We start from the raw sequence: 15,951 nt of genomic DNA, 5'->3' as shown, positions 1-15,951 counted from the left end.
CACAAATATATATGTATATCGCCCATTTGAAATCTTCATTCCACCATAATTGCGCTCTGCAGCCCTTAGTGGAACGCCCCGGCTCGGACGCCTCTCCCTCGGTGGCAGGAAAACAGGTGATCCCGCAGCTTGAGGCCCGAGTCCATTGAGTGCAGCCAAAAAAAAATCTGCCGTTGGCCACAATAGAGCTCGTCCTCTGTGGAGTGAAAGCCTGGGAAGACAGCACCGACTCTGTTCTGGACCACTCACCAAACTGTAAACTCCTAAGGTAGCAGAGGCTCTGGTGTGCTTTCTTTGTAATGGCACATACGTGCTGGGTCCAGGACACGTTCTCTGAAATGATAACACCAAGGAATTTAAGTTTGCTGACCCTCTCCATCTCTGATCTCCTGGTGAGGACTGGCTCCTGGGCTTCTAGTTTCCTCCTGCTGAAGTTAATAATCAGCTCCTTGGTCTTGCTGATATTGAGTAGAGGTTGTTGCTGTGGCAGCGCTCAACAAGATTTTCATGCTTACTACTGATTTGTTACCACACTTGATATGGCCATTAGCAAACTTAAATGTGGTATTGGTGCTGTGCTTAGCTTTACAGTTATAATTGTAAAGTCAGTAGAGAAGGGGGCAAAGCACACAGCCTTGTGGTGCACCAGTGAAGATGGAGACTGTAGAGGAGATGTTGTTGCAAATCTGAACTGACTTGGATCTGCAAATGAGGAAATTGAAGATCCAATTGTACAAGGAGGTATTGAGGCCAAGGTCTTGAAGCTTATTGATTAGTTTTGAAAGAATAATAGCACTAAATGCTGAGCTGTAGTCAATAAAGAGCCTCCTGATGCATGCATCTTTGCTGTCCAGATGTTCCAAGGTTGAGTGAAGAGCCAATGAAGGAACAGCTGCTGTGGACCTGTGGTGCCAGGAGGTAAATTGGAGTGGATGCAAGTTGCTTCTCAGGCAGGAGTTGATAACATTTCATCATCAACCTCTCGAAACACTTTATTATTGTGGGTATACAGTAAGTGCTACTGGACAACAGTCATTGAGGCAGGTTACCATGTTCTTCTCAGGCACCAGCATAATTGAAGTCTCTTTGAAACATCTGACTGTCAAAGCGAGAGATTAAAGATCTCAGTGAACACTCCAGCCAGTTGATCAGCACAGGCCTTTCATACTCAGCCATGTATCCCATCAGGGCTGGATGCTTTTGTTGGTTCATCCTCCTGAAGAATGCTCTCACATTGGCATCAGAGACTGAATTCACAGTGTCATCGGGCGTTGTGGGAGTTCATGAAGGTTCCTCCATGCTTTGATGATCAAAGCGAGCATAGAAGGCACTGAGCTCACCTGGAAGCAACTCCCTATTGTCACCTATGTCCCTCGGTTTCACTTTGTAACAGGTGACAGCATTCAAGCCCTGCGACAGCTGTCAATCATCCTTCATTGATTCAAGTTCAGTCTGGAACAGCCTCTTCACCCGTGAGGTGGCTTTCTGGAGATCATTCCTGGACTTCTTGTAACTTTCTTGGTCTTCAGACTTGAATGTCTCTGATCTGCCCCTCAGCAGATTGTGGATTGTGGTTCAACCAGAGCTTCTGGCTGGGGAATGATTTTGTGGGGACACACTCATCCCATGATGTATTCATTCAGATGCACAAATGAGTCTTTGAATATGGCCCAGTTCACGGACTCGAATCAACCCTACAGCCACTCTTCTGCCACCTGCAATCACCGCTTTGTTGTCCTATCTCTGGAGCCTTGCTGTTTAGCCTCTGCCAGTATACAGGTTGGAGAAGGACAACCAAGTGATCAGATTGCCTGAAACGTGATCAAGGCACAGAATGCCTAGGCAATCTTTATCTTAGTATGGCAATGGTCTAGTGTGGTACATTTGTATCAAAATAAGTCCAGTTGGTTTATTGTCAACTTCTTAAAATGTGCAGCTGCAACCCTGTAAGGCTTGAGAATACAGAAGAATATTGAGTCCCTCTCAAAATAAGGTTACTGATGAACAAATCCATGTTAATGTCTGACTTGTTTTACTATCACAAATATAGTTCACTGTCTTCATCCCGATCGTTCAAGTATATAATGAGAGAACCAACATTACTGCTGAATCTGACCAGTCATTAACCTGGGGTTAAGTACTAAAATGTACCTGAAAAAACATTTTAAATCATATTTCATCATTCAGGAATTCTCAGTCCAGTTATTGACTTTGATCTTGTTAAAAATATATGCAGCTACTTACATTCATGATAACGTACCTCTAGCAATAACACTGTATATCAGAAAAAACAATGCTCTTTTAAGCACAAAGAATATTGTGATGTGGTTAATTCTATGTATAACTATTTTGCATCTGATTAACTAACCCAGAATTAGTGCAAACAGATTAATATTCCACCCTGCCTCATCTAACTCACCTTGAAACTGTACCTGCAAAAATACTAAAAAAATTCCTCGGCATACTCCATACCACTCAATGTTGCCTGGGGGTAGGTCACATGACCTCACTCAGATCTTCCTTCTGTTTCCGCTGATAGTAGCATGATTAACATTTTGTGATGGTTCCCAGCTGTAGCCCGTTACCAGAGTGCTGCATAGCTTCAAAAGCGGTCCAGCCAGTTTGGGTACAGGATTTCCCTGCGAGTCTTTTGGAAGGAAGGGGAAATTTGAAAACAAAATGCGTAATCTTTTAAAATATGTCGGCCAGCTTTTGTCTTCATTTAGTTGTTTCCTGCCAAGCACCCCCTTGAAATTCTACGCATAGAGTCGTTGCAAAATGCATCACCTGTCCCTCGTGTTGGGTTTGTACCAAGCATCGAGATGTAGCAGGAAATCTTGGAGGAGCCAGACCACCAAATGAGGGAACAACCTTCTGGCCTGAAGGCAGGGAAGTAAGAGCTCCGGCCTTGTGATGAGGGACTGGCGAGCGGACAGTCAAAAAATGACTGGGGTAGCATCATCAAGCAGCTCTGGCCATTTTCCAACTGGAAACATTGGTAAGTCCTGGTTGTTATGCTCAGAACTGTAGGCTCTATGTATTCCATTCCCCATATGGTTTGAACAGCCCAGATATACAGTACATTGAAAGAGTTTCTAGGACTAGATCAAAAGCTAGAAAATTCATTAGGGAGACCTTATCCTGCAAGTTGTTTTCCAAGTCACACAGCATCCGGATTTGGAATATATTACTCCTCTTTCGTCTTTTGATAGATGCTTTATTGATTCCAAACGAAATTACAGCATCACAGTAGCATTACATGTGCACAGATATACAAATATTAGAAAAGAAGTAAGAAGAAATAAAAAAATTACCTCAAACAGTCTAACAGGAGGGGGGGTCATCACTTCCCCAACTGTAGGTTGACTCATTATAGAGCCTAATGGCCGAGGGTAAGAATGACCTCATGTAGCACACTGTGGAGCAGCACAGCTGTCTTAGTCTATTACTAAAAGTGCTCCTCTGTTCAGCCAAGATGCTTAGCATTAGCCAATAAACATTTAAGATCTCACTACTTAGTATCCTAGTACTGTGGGGATACATTGAATACATGCACTGGAGGAGACACAAGGGACTCCGGATGCTGAAATGTGAGGTAAAAATCAACAATCTGCTGGAGGAACTCAGCAAGCTGAGCAGCATCTGGTGGGGAAGAGGAGTTGTTGATGCTTTGCACCAGGACAACAGTGCCTTTCCTCCCACAGACACTGCTCAGCCCGCTCCATTTCTCCAGTGGGAAGTTTGTTGCCCTCTAGCATTTCAAGAATGTGGCAGCTATTTTATCAGTGGCAGTTATGAAAAGTCTGGAGCTGGAGTCCCTGTGGCAGTCTTATGTTGCGTTCAATGCGGAGAGCAAATTGTATCAGTCTCTGCCGTTTCTTTGAACTCATTAGTTGTGTGGAGTGGGGAGCCTGCTGGATGAGCAACAGCTTGCTTTCCATATGGTACTGACCTGGCTTGCATACCAGCTGATTTATCAGATAGAGAGCTGGGACGCAATATCCATGGCATCAGTTAGGAACAATGTCTATAACTGAGAATTTATTTTTAAAATCAATGCTGCACACTGACAGTGTCATTCATTCATTCACTATGTGCCGTGTTGTATGATGTCTTATGGTCTTGACCATGATTGTTCTCAACAAATTTTTCTACAAAAGTGTCTTTTTGTCATTGTCTTTTTCTGGGCAGGGTCTTAACAAGAGGGGTGACCCCAGACATTATCAATACTCTTCAGAGATTACCTGCCCAGCAATAGTGGTCGCATAACCAGGACTTGTGACATGCACCAGCTGATCATGTGATCATCCAACGCTTGCACACATAGCTTCATGAGACCCTGATTAGGGGCTAAGCAGGTTCTACACCTCACCCAAGGGTGACCTGCAGGCTAGCGGAGAGAAGGAGCCCCTTACACCTCCTTTGGTAGAGATGTATCTCCACCCTGCCACACAAATGTCAACAGAGGAGGTTGATTTATAGGATTAAAAAAACTGTAGTCTATTAACAAAATCTGGTATCTCACAGGTTTGAGGGAGAATTGCTATACAAACCAGTTGATTGCCCTTTCCTCATCCTGGAAAAAAAAAGCAGAGACATTCCTGTAAGAGACAAACTTGGTCCCTTGGGAAATACCAGACCAGTGCAGCAAACATAGTCTTTCTCGATTAAGTAGAGGAGCAGATCATGTTAATCTCTTCCTACAGTATGAGGGCTTCATCTTTAGAAGCATGAATGTTTTTACTTTCTAATTACCAGGAAACTGGCATCAGAACCACAGTGTAGAAAACAGAAAAAAAAACTGAAGATGGAGCAGTTCTGAATAAAAATGAAAATGCTGGGCAAATGGATCGGTTGAGTGAAAAACAGGAGCTAAAGCAGCAGTTTAAATGACCTTTCAACTGAACTGAAAAAAAAAATCAGATGAACAAATTTTAAAATGCAGAATAAGGGAGGAAAAGATAAATGGGTAGGTACACATCAGGATATTTTTCAGAAGAAGTTGGAAAAGGATGATGGCAGAGGATGATAATGGCACAGGAAGCTTGGTCTAGTGGACAGAAAGATGAACATCTTAAGGTTTAGAGTTTCAATCTCTGGGTTATTCTCTGTGCTACATACTAGTCAGGGTCAGGAGAGGAGTACAGAACAAATGAATGCTTGTCTGGAGAGATGGTGCAGTTGGGAGGGATTCGGTTTCTTGGACCCTTGGGATCTCTTCCAGAGCAGAGTGAATCTGTGGGTTGCTTCTGAGCTGGAGGGGGTCCACGATCCTGCTTTTGTAGGAGCAGGGAAATTTGCTCCTCTGGAGGGTTTGAACTAGTCTGGACAGTATGTGGAGGGCATGGTGAGTAAGATTCAAAGTAATAGTGTAACAGATGGAAGAGTTAGACAATAAGGTCATAAAACACAGAAGTAGACTTAAGCCATTTGGCCCATCGAATCTGCTCCACCATTCAATTCTGGCTGATCCCTTTTTCTCCTCCTCCTCAGCCCCAGTCTCCAGCCTTCTACGCATAATCGTTGATGCCATGTCCAATCAAGAACCCATCAGCCTCTGCCTTAAATATACCCCATGACCTGACCTCCACAGCTGCCTCTAATAACGAGTTCCACAAATTTACCACCTTCTGGCTAAAGAAATTTCTCTGCATCTCTGTTTTAAATGGACTCCCCTCTCTCCTGAGCCTGTATCTTCTTGTCCTAGAATCCCCCACCATGGGAGACATCCTTTCCACATCTACTCCCTCTAGGCCTTTCAACTTTCAAAAGGTGCCAATGAAATCCTCCCTCATCCTTCTGTATTCCAGCGAATACAGACCCAGAGCCATCAAACATTCCTCATATGATAACCCTTTCATTCTTGTCTACCTCCTCTGAACCCTCTCCAATGTCAGCACATCTTTTCTTAGATAAGGAGCCCAAAACGATTTACAATACTCAAGGTCTTATAAAGCCTCAGCATCACATCCCTGCTCTTATATTCTAGACCTCTTGAAGTGAATGCTAACATTGCATTTGCCTTCCTCACCACCAACTTTTACTCTTGCAGCTTCTTAACCCAACCCACAAGAATTCAACATCTTCTGATCCTATGTCACATCTTTCTAATGAGTTAAAGCAAATGTAGAGGCGAAAGGGATAGGCAGGACAGGTAGGGGCGGACCAGGGAAGTCTAAGAGTTTAAACTGCATTTATTTTAATGCAAGAAGGCAGATGAACTTGTGGCATGTGTCGAAGCATGGGATTGTGAGACCAAGGCTATTGCAGAAACATGACTGAAGAGTCAGCATGATCGGAATCTCAGTGGTCAGGTGTACAGTACTTCCTGCTTGAGGAGAATAGAGGTAAAAGACAAGGGGAAGTTGCAATATTGATTAGGAAGGCTATCAGAGCAGTGCTCAGAGGAGATGTCCCAGGGGAGCGTCCCATTGAGGCCATATGTTACAAATAAGTAAGAAACTGATCACCTTGATTATGCCCAAGAATATTCAGTGGGAATTAGTGGAGAACATGTGAAGGGAAATCACAGGAATGTGTAGGAATAATAAACTTTTAATTATAGGTGATTCTACTATCCCTAATATTCAAGTTCAAGTTCCATTTAGTGCAACTGTACATATATACAGTACACCACCTAATGCAATGTTTCTCCAGACCAAGATGCACAAATTAATACATATAACTCACTCACATACACAACACATAAAGCAATATTACCACAAATGATGTAACAAATAATAAGGTGTATTTACAACACAAGTTAAAAGGTAAATGGTATAACGCTACTGGCGCTTCATACATAATGAGACCTGGGTGGAGGCAGGGAGTTCAATAGTCTCACAGCCCTGGGGAAATATCTGCTTCCCATCCTGACAGGTCTTGCTTAATGCTACGGTACCTCTTGCTTGACGGGGGGTCAAAGAGGTTGCTGGATGGATGGGAGGGATGGGAGGAACCCTGTGTTTGCAGTGCTACAGATAAATATCTTTGGAAAAGAGACCCGGATGACCCTCTCAGCTGTCCTCGTAATCCTTTGTAGGGACTTGCAGTCAGATGCCTTGCAATTCCTGTATCAGGCAGTGATGCGGCTGGTCAGGACACTCTCAGTGGAGCTCCTGTAAAAACTGATCAGAATGGGGATGTTACAAGATGGCGCTAACCTCACCAACTTCCGAGATCTAAATGCTCTAACTCTCCAGAGTACGGATAGCTGACACAGTTTCTTTAAGGGTTTAGGATTCTCCTGTTAATTGATCATGAATTGGGCACCAAGAATTGAGTATTGTAGAAACACCTGAATATGCTCAATCATAATCTTACTGGTGATTTCCTCCAGTGTTTGTGTTGTCCTCAGTTCTTGATCCAGATTGATACCATGTCTCAATCCTAGCATCAGATACTCCAACATTTGGGTCCAAGGTCATCAAGGACCCATCAAGGACTCTCATCGCAAGGGGGGGTGGGTAGTGGGAGTCTTGTTCACCTCAATTTCCTCAGGAAGTGGACACACTACTATGCTTTCTTGACCAAAGAGGTGGTGTTGCATGTTCAGGCGAGATCGTCAATTGTGTGCACTCACAGAAACTTGGTACTCCTAACTCTCTCCACAGAGGAGCCATGTATCTGCAGTGAGGAGCGGCCAGACTACACCTTCCTAAAGTCCACAATCATCTCTTTGGTCTTGTCCACATTGAGACTTAACTTGTTGTGATTGTACTATTCTACAAGCCACTCTACCTCCTCTCTGCATGCTGTCTCATCATAGTCGCTGATGAAGCCAGCCACTGTTGTGTCATCAGTGAACTTGATGACGTGGTTTGAACTGGATCTAGCAACGTAGACACATATCAGCAGTGTGAATAGCAATGAACTGAGAATGCAGCCCTGTGAGATGCCGGTGCTCAGTGTGATGAAGCTGGAGATGTTTCTGCCACCATAGACTGACTGTGGCTTTTCTGTCAAGAAGACCAAGATCCATTTACAGAGATGGTGTTGAGACCCAGCAAGGACAAGGGTCTTGGCCCAAAACATCGACTACTTTTTTCCTTAGATGCTGCCTGGCCTGCTGAGTTCCTCCAACATTTTGTGTGTGTTGTTTGGATTTCTAGCATCTTCAGATTTCATTGTGGTTGAGGACAGTTTACCCACTGCCTTCAGGGGGATGATTGTATTAAATGTTGAACATCTTGGCATATGGGACAGCATTTTCCAGAGTGGGGCAGAGGCTATAGCATCATGAGTGGACCGATTTTAGTGACAAGCAACGTAGCAGGAAGATGGGACCTAATGTGATCCATAACCTGCTGCACAAAGCACTTCATTATTGTTGAGGTCAGTGCCACTGGACGGTAGTCATTAAGGCAGATTACTGTCTCCCTCTTGGACACCAGCATGATGGTGGTTGCCTTCAAGACTGCAGGGCCAGTGAACTGTTCCAGAGAGATGTTGAAGATGGCTATTAGAATCTCTGTTAATTGGCTGCACAGTCCCTCAGCATCTAACTATTATCAGTCCCCACAGCCTTATGTCAGTTGATTCTGGCAAGGGTCTTTCTCACATCATCTGCGGCCAGACAGATTGCCTGCTCCTCGGGAGGAGGTGGGGAGGGGGGCTCATCATTCCATGTGCAAAAGGCATTCAGCCTATCTGGAAGAAAGACATCACCGCCGTTGACACGCAGGGTGGACATGTAGTCCTTTATGGTCTGAATGCCCTGCCACATGTGCCTCATGTCTCCAGTGTCCCAGAAGTGGCTGTGTATTCTCTCTCAATAATCCCGTTTTGCCTTCACTATAGCGCGGGAAAACACAGCTCTTATTGACCTGAGAGCAGTCTTATCCCCTGATTTGAGGGCAGCATCCCAAGCTATCAGCCATGCCTGGACCTCAGCTGTCAGGCGTGGCTTCTGATTTGCCCTCACAAAGATGTGTTTAATAATGGCAACTTCCTTGGTGCACTTCTCTAAGTGGCCAGTCACAGATCTTGCATATTCATCAGTGTTAATATGATGGTCATAGGTAGCCACCTTCCTGAATATGTCTTCGTCTGCATTTTCAAAACAGCCTCACAATATTGAGCTTGCTCTTTCTGCACAAGTCTTTGTCTCCCTTTGAACTGGTTTGACTCATTTAGTCAGTGGTCAGTATACAGTAACCAGCATAACAAATAAATGGACAGAGTATCTAAGGAGGGGATAAGTAGCAGATTTAATGCTCAAGGGATGCTGGTCTAAACCAGGACTAATATATTCTCATCCCTGGTATCAAAGTCAATATGCCAATAGAATTTAGACAGGACTGTTTTTGTTAGCTCAGTTAAGTCGCCAGCAACAATAAATGGGTGGCTTGGAGGTCACTGATGATGGTGTAGAACTCACGCAGGGCTTTCCCCACACTAGTACAGGGTTAGATGTATACAGCCTGAATCATAAAGGCAATGAGCACCATTGGTAAATAGAAGATCCTGCACTTCACCGTTAAGAATGGGACTTGAACACCATAGTGCAAAGGGATTAGATAAGCAGAATTTGTGAAATGTGTCATGAAGCGATGTGTATGTGACCCTACTACAGAAAGGGATACATTCAAGCTCCTCTTAGGAAAAGAAGCTGGGAAAGTAGCCGGTGTTTCACTGAAGATGCACTTTGGAATCTGTGACCATAATTCTATTAGTTTCAAGATAATTATAGAAAAAGCAAGGACTGGTCCACGAGTTAAAATCCTAAATGAGGTCGAAGCTAATTTTGATGGCATTAGACAGAAGCTTGCAGCAGTTGATTGGGCGAGTCCATTTGGAAGTAAATTAGCGTCTGGCAAGTGAAATAAGGAGAGTTTAAGGCCAGCATTAGAGAGAAGAGCAATGCTGGCATCATTAGGGAATCTCAGTCAAGATGAAAAAGTCATATGTCTGGCATACAGAAAGAGTTAAGCAAGGTAATTGCTGAGCATAATGGGTGTAGGGATATACTTAATAAGAAATTAGAAAGGGAAAAGGAGAATATTGGTTATTCCAGGCAGATAAGGTAAAGGTAATCCTAGAAGATCATATATCAAGACAAACAGATAAATTGAGGAGAGAGTAAGTCCCCGCAAGAATCAAAATATGATCTATGTATAGAGCCATGAGAGATTAGTCAGGTCTTAAATATCTCTCATCTGTATTTATTGTGGAGAATTTCACAGAAGCTAATGAGTTCAGGGAAGAAAGCAGTGATACTCTGATGCATGTTGCCATCATGAAGAAGGAGGTTTTCATGGATGTGAAGCATATAAAGGAGGATAAATCTATAGGACTTGACTAAATGGACGTGGGAAGTTGTGTTTCAGCTTTAAATTATTTATTTATTATATGCACATCAAAATATACAGTGTAATGCATCATTTGCATGAACAAACATGACAGTCTAGGAATACAGTAGGTGGCATGATTGGTATATCTTGTGAACATCTCTGGTCACAGACCTCCAGTCAAAGAAACACACCTCCACTGCTAGCTTCTGTCTTCTCTTCAATGAGCAATCAGTTTTGTTTACAATCTACCAAGTCAATCTAGATCTTCTTGATCTTCCATATCAGTTTACCACAAGGGATCTTGTTGGTGAATAAGGAGGGGAGTTTTCAGGGTGAGTTTGGGGATTAGGAAGATAATTAGTGATCCCAAGGAGCTGGTCAGACGTCAGAATCAGAAACAGAATTAGGTTTACTCTCACTGACGTACATGATGAAACTCGGTGTCTTGCATTTGATCATGATAATATTGCAGGAGGAGGAGAGAGAGTGGAAACAATCATTAACAATGTAAAGTTAAAGAAGGAACTTATTCGGGGACAGTCTGACACTCAAAAGCCTAGCATCAACAAGGCACTTTCATTATATCAAAACAGAGTTAAATCATTGGGTTAGGACCTGCTGTAATGTTTAGTTTGTCCGCTATTTAGGAGTTTCAGCTGCATGGTTTAAGTTATTGTAAGTGACATCAAAGTAAACATTGGTATGCCATGTGAACATTACTACTTGTGATTTGTCATACACCAGTAGTCTCAAGGGCCAAATTGCCAAGTCAGCACTCTTAATGCAGCCAGCCTCAGGAATAAATTCCAGATCATTATGAGCTCCTCTTAATTTCTGCTGTTGTTCTTGGGCAAACGTTGGTTTGGCATTGTTCAACAGTGTTCTTGGGAGGGATCTCAGCATCTGCAGAATAGAAGGTGCATGACACGGCTCAAAAATTATTCCACTGAATGGTGTCCAGAAGTTATTTGAAAATTAACAATTGACAATCACCTTTTGGTTCTATTTCATAGAAATAGTATTTCATAGTATTTCATAGAAAATTGAAAATTTCTGCAGGCAGTCCAATGTTTTTTGTTTTGAGTATCTCATTGGGTAAAAGTAAAGATATTCTTTCAAAATACAGAAATCCAATCAATAAACTCCTAGGAAATTAAATTATGTTCAGAACATGCAACCATGTAATCAATATGGAAAATATAGATTGCATGTTGAAGAAATATAAATTAAATTTTGTCACACTAAATGATGAAACATTTTATTTTGTAAGTTTGGCAAAGGAATGATCTATTCCTTTATTAACTGGATAACACTTTTAAATTTTGAACATAGTTTTGCAATGATAGGATCACAAGATTTTCTTTTGTTTTTCATTGTAGGAATAGATCACATCATCTGAATTGTACCAGAATCAACATTGTATTGCCATTTCTTTACTTTATTAAAGGCTTGTAAGTGAGAAAACAGAAGCAATAATTATTTTAACATGCCAATCCTGGTGAAGTGCACCAAAAATTTTAACATAAAATAAGATCTATATCAGATTAAAATATACAACTATTTCAGAATCTGATTAATTGGGTGTTGATATATCTGAGGATCTACCTGGACCCATCATTTCGATGTAGCTACAAAAAAGACACGACAGTGGCTATATTTCATTAGGAGTTTCAAGAGATCTGGTATTTCAACAAAGACACTTCCAAATTCCTACAGGTGTACCGTGGAGAGCGTTCTAATGTGCTGTTTCATTGTCTGGTATGGGGGGTGGGGGGGGGGGCTACTGCGCAGGATCAAAATAAGCTGCAGAGGCTTGTAAACTTAGCTCTATCTTGGGCACCAGCCTCTATAGTTTGCAGGTTATCTTCAAAGAGCAACACTTCAAAAAGCAGGGTCCGTCATTAAGGACCCCTATCATCCAGGTCATGCCTTGTTCCGAGTTTCTTTCTATTATGTGTTTCATTGTACTGCTGCCACAAAGACAACAAATTTTATGACAAATGCCGATGATATTAAAACCTGATTCTAATACTTCTGTCTTATATGACATAAGATTGTTGTTTTGTGGCCACAGTACAGTGCACGAACATAAAGTTACTATAAATTATATGATAAGAAACTGTGCAAAAAGTAAGGAATAATGAGATGGTGTTCAGAAATCTAAGGAGCTAAGGAAATCTAAGGAAGATTTCTGATTGCAATCATGCAATCTATTCAGAGCTACTTCTGAATTTTTGAATATAGGTCTACAGGCTCCTGTACTATCTGTAGTAATGAGAAGAGGGCATGTCCTGGATGGTTGTGGTCCTTAATGAAGGGTTTTGCCTTCTTGAGGCACTGCCTCGCGAGCATGTCCTCAATGGTGGGGAGGGTTGTGTCCGTGATAGTTCTAGTTGAGTCTGTAACTCTCTGCGGCCTCTTGTGATCTTGTGCATTGGAGCCTCTGCACCAGTCTGTGATGCAACCACTCAGATTTCTCTGCACTGTACATCTATAGAAATGTGCAAGCGTCTTTGGTGACATACCTCAATCTCCTAATGAAGTAGGGCCACTGGCATGGCTTCTTTGTGATTGCATCAATGTGTGAACTGGCAACAGTATCTCAGCATCACGGTGAAGCTAACAGCAGTATTTGGAGTTTAATAAGTAGGAACATAATAAAAGAACAGAGGCCATTTGTAACTTGATGAAACAAATACAATGGATTCCGGTTAATTGGGACACATTGGGACCAGTACATATTGGCCCAATTAAACGACTGTCCCAATTAGCCAAAGTTTCATGGAAATGGTTAAAAGGTATAAAAAAACAACCATTCAAACTGAGAAAAAAATACTTATTTAAATGAAATACAGAATTATAACACTACCGATACCCCTATAGTTCTAGAAAACTGTGTATTAGTTCCTAATAGCTATCAACAGATGAAATCATCTGCCTGTTCATCTGATTAACAGTAAATGAACAAAATAAGTGCAGGCACTTTATGCAGAAGGCTTTCTTACAATGCTTTAGATGACTGCAAACCTCCAGTTCCTCCAAACCTTCATTTTCATTACAACATTCAAGAAAACTTCAAGTTCTTTGTAGTTCTTAACCTGCTGAAGGAGTGAAATTATTTCCTTTTCACTCCCAGCCATTTCTGGCATCTCTAGGCCGGAATGCTTGAAACCGCAGTGAGCAAAATGTTTCTGATTTGTCTTACTGATTTTTTTTGCCAACAATCAGTGAGAAGAATCACTACTTTTTGAACACAAATACGCACAGCTTTCACTATTTTAAAATAGACTGTTTTAAGCACAGTGTAGTGCCAAATGGCCACACAACTGCACGTGACAGCCATTAGTTAGAAACTGTTTAGCAACAGTCTCCTGCACTTATTAAGTAGCATAGCATTCCAAACAAATAAAGGGAATCCTCACTATTTTCTCTACTTAGTTTTTGTTCTTTAAGAGTTATCTCAAATAAACAGCTGCCCTCATTAATAGATTGCCCAATTAATGGGAATTCACTATAGTTAAATCAGCATGGAGAAGTTTGGATTGATTTGTAAACTTTGTTATAGAAAGACATGAATGTTCTGATGTGTTAATAGTGTTGATTTGACAAGCACGTACTGTTTCAATTTGTACATGCTCATTTAATAACGATGAGATTTTTATCTTTGAGATTCTGCTTTTTATTGTAGCTTCTGAACCCAGATCGGTCTTCCTTGTAGATATCCACACTGTTCTTAACAATAATTTTTCTCTTAATGTGGATCACTACCGTTGATTTCTCCCCTTCTTGAAGCAGATCAAGATACTCCCTTACTTTGACATGGGGCAGGCAGCAAGATTTCTTCCCAGCAACATTTGCTGTTCAGTAAATGACAATAGAATTTATATCTGCATGACCAGGGCGATATGCCTTACCTTTAATTTTAGGCTACACCTTGAAATGGCCGTCAAGCTCTTGAACCACAGGGGATAACTTCACTCAACTTCACCTAACCTATCATTGAAGTGTTCCCTCAACCTATGGACCCACTTTCAAGGAGTCTTCACATGTTCTCCAGAAATTCACCACCCTCTGCAAATCAAAATGGCTGCATATTTAAGTTGTAAATGATGAATCCGCCAATGTGCATCTTCAAAAGGTATGGCAGCATGGCAGAGTAGTGGTTAGTACAACACTTCAGGTGACACGAGTTCAAGGCCCACCACTGACTGTGAGGAACTTGGACATTCTTTCCATGACTACGTGCATTTCCGTCAACTGCTCCGGTTTCCTTCCACTGCCCAAAGTCATACCAGTTGGTAGGTTAATTGGTCATTGTTAATTGTCCCGTGATTATGCTGGGATTACATTGGGGGATTGCTCAACTGAAGGACCTATTCCATGTAGCATCTCAACAAACAAACAATCCACAATTTTCTGAGGCGAGTTTAAATCTACAACTTCTAGACTATATTTTTAAACAACCTAAGCCCTTTGTGAAAACTGAGTCTGCCTGACATCAATATGACTCCCACTGGAAATATGACAGTGTGAATTGTAAACAAAGATCACAAACAATTAACAACCTGATTTTAAATTGAATTGTGTATATTTGTATATAAATGTTCTATGTTATTTGGGAAGCAAATTAAGATACTTACATAAACATGTTAACTGGCTGTGGAAATGTGAATGCAGCATCAGTGACATAAGAGGTATGGTGTGAAATAAGTCCTCTGATCATTTTTCTCGTTCATTGTGCTTTGTTTATGCAATCAGTGCTACGGAGCTTTAACAGACGTTTTGCTGCAATTTAGTTGGTTAATTAAGATTCAGGAAGAATGGAAAAACCTGTTAGTGAATAATGATGGTTTGTACACAAGATTAGTGAATATGCTCGTTGATGATTCCTGGCTGCTACGGTATTCAGTGGGGACAATTGTTAAAGAAGCAGATGAGCATCGGGTCTCTGTTTGGAAATTGATAGACAGCGAAGCAGACAGATAACATGGAGGAGAAGCAGTAAGAGATTTGTAGAATTATCCAGAGGAAAGAAGCAAACAGCCTCTTGCAAACATTGAAAGTCCACTGAAGAAGGAATTGAAAAATTAATGAGGTGACAGTACAGCCTAAGAAATAAAGGAGAAAATGAAAGATAGGAAACGGAACAGTCGTTTTAGATTCATTAATGTCGTGTGTGCATACTTTTTCCTTCCCCCATGAAAACTAATGACTCGGTGATTTGCCTGTCAGAGGTAAAGAGTGCCAAGGAAAGGGTTCATAAATAAAATACAAAGAGCAGAAATTAACCTGTGGCAGTTGGATACATCAGAATTAACAACAGAATGAAAACAACCAGCAAAGCTCCAACACATAAAGGCATTTTTCTTAGAAACAGAAGGAAGAAACATCTGCTTTCTGGTTATGACTTTGAGAAAGGCAGAGATTTTTGGATTAGAATTGGAGACACTGGGAACACGAGGTTTACAAAAATAGCATTGTTTTGAGAATTTATTGTTAATTAGATGAATATGAATCTACTTCAATGGAAATAGCAGATCATACTTCCATTTTATAATACTACATGATTGTTGTTTGTAAGAGTGAGTGGGTTGAGAAGGTCTGTAGCTACAAACCTAAGGTATTCCAGGTTTGGAAGCTTTATTCTGAGTTTAGAAAC

General features: G+C 41.4%; 1 long non-coding RNA gene across 2 annotated transcripts in view; it reads right to left on the bottom strand.

The window, feature by feature from the left end:
- Positions 1 to 10,375: 10,375 nt before the first annotated feature.
- LOC132398627 (uncharacterized) overlaps positions 10,376 to 15,951 on the bottom strand; it is a 43,000-nt gene continuing 37,424 nt past the window's right edge. For both annotated transcript variants that reach the window (XR_009513729.1, XR_009513728.1), the window contains exon 3: positions 10,376 to 11,195. This is a non-coding gene — a long non-coding RNA (uncharacterized LOC132398627). The remainder of the gene's footprint in view (positions 11,196 to 15,951) is intronic.

The sequence above is a fragment of the Hypanus sabinus genome, chromosome 8 (assembly GCF_030144855.1).
Source record: "Hypanus sabinus isolate sHypSab1 chromosome 8, sHypSab1.hap1, whole genome shotgun sequence".
Lineage (NCBI taxonomy): Eukaryota > Metazoa > Chordata > Chondrichthyes > Myliobatiformes > Dasyatidae > Hypanus > Hypanus sabinus.
This window is presented reverse-complemented; position numbering and strand designations above follow the sequence as displayed.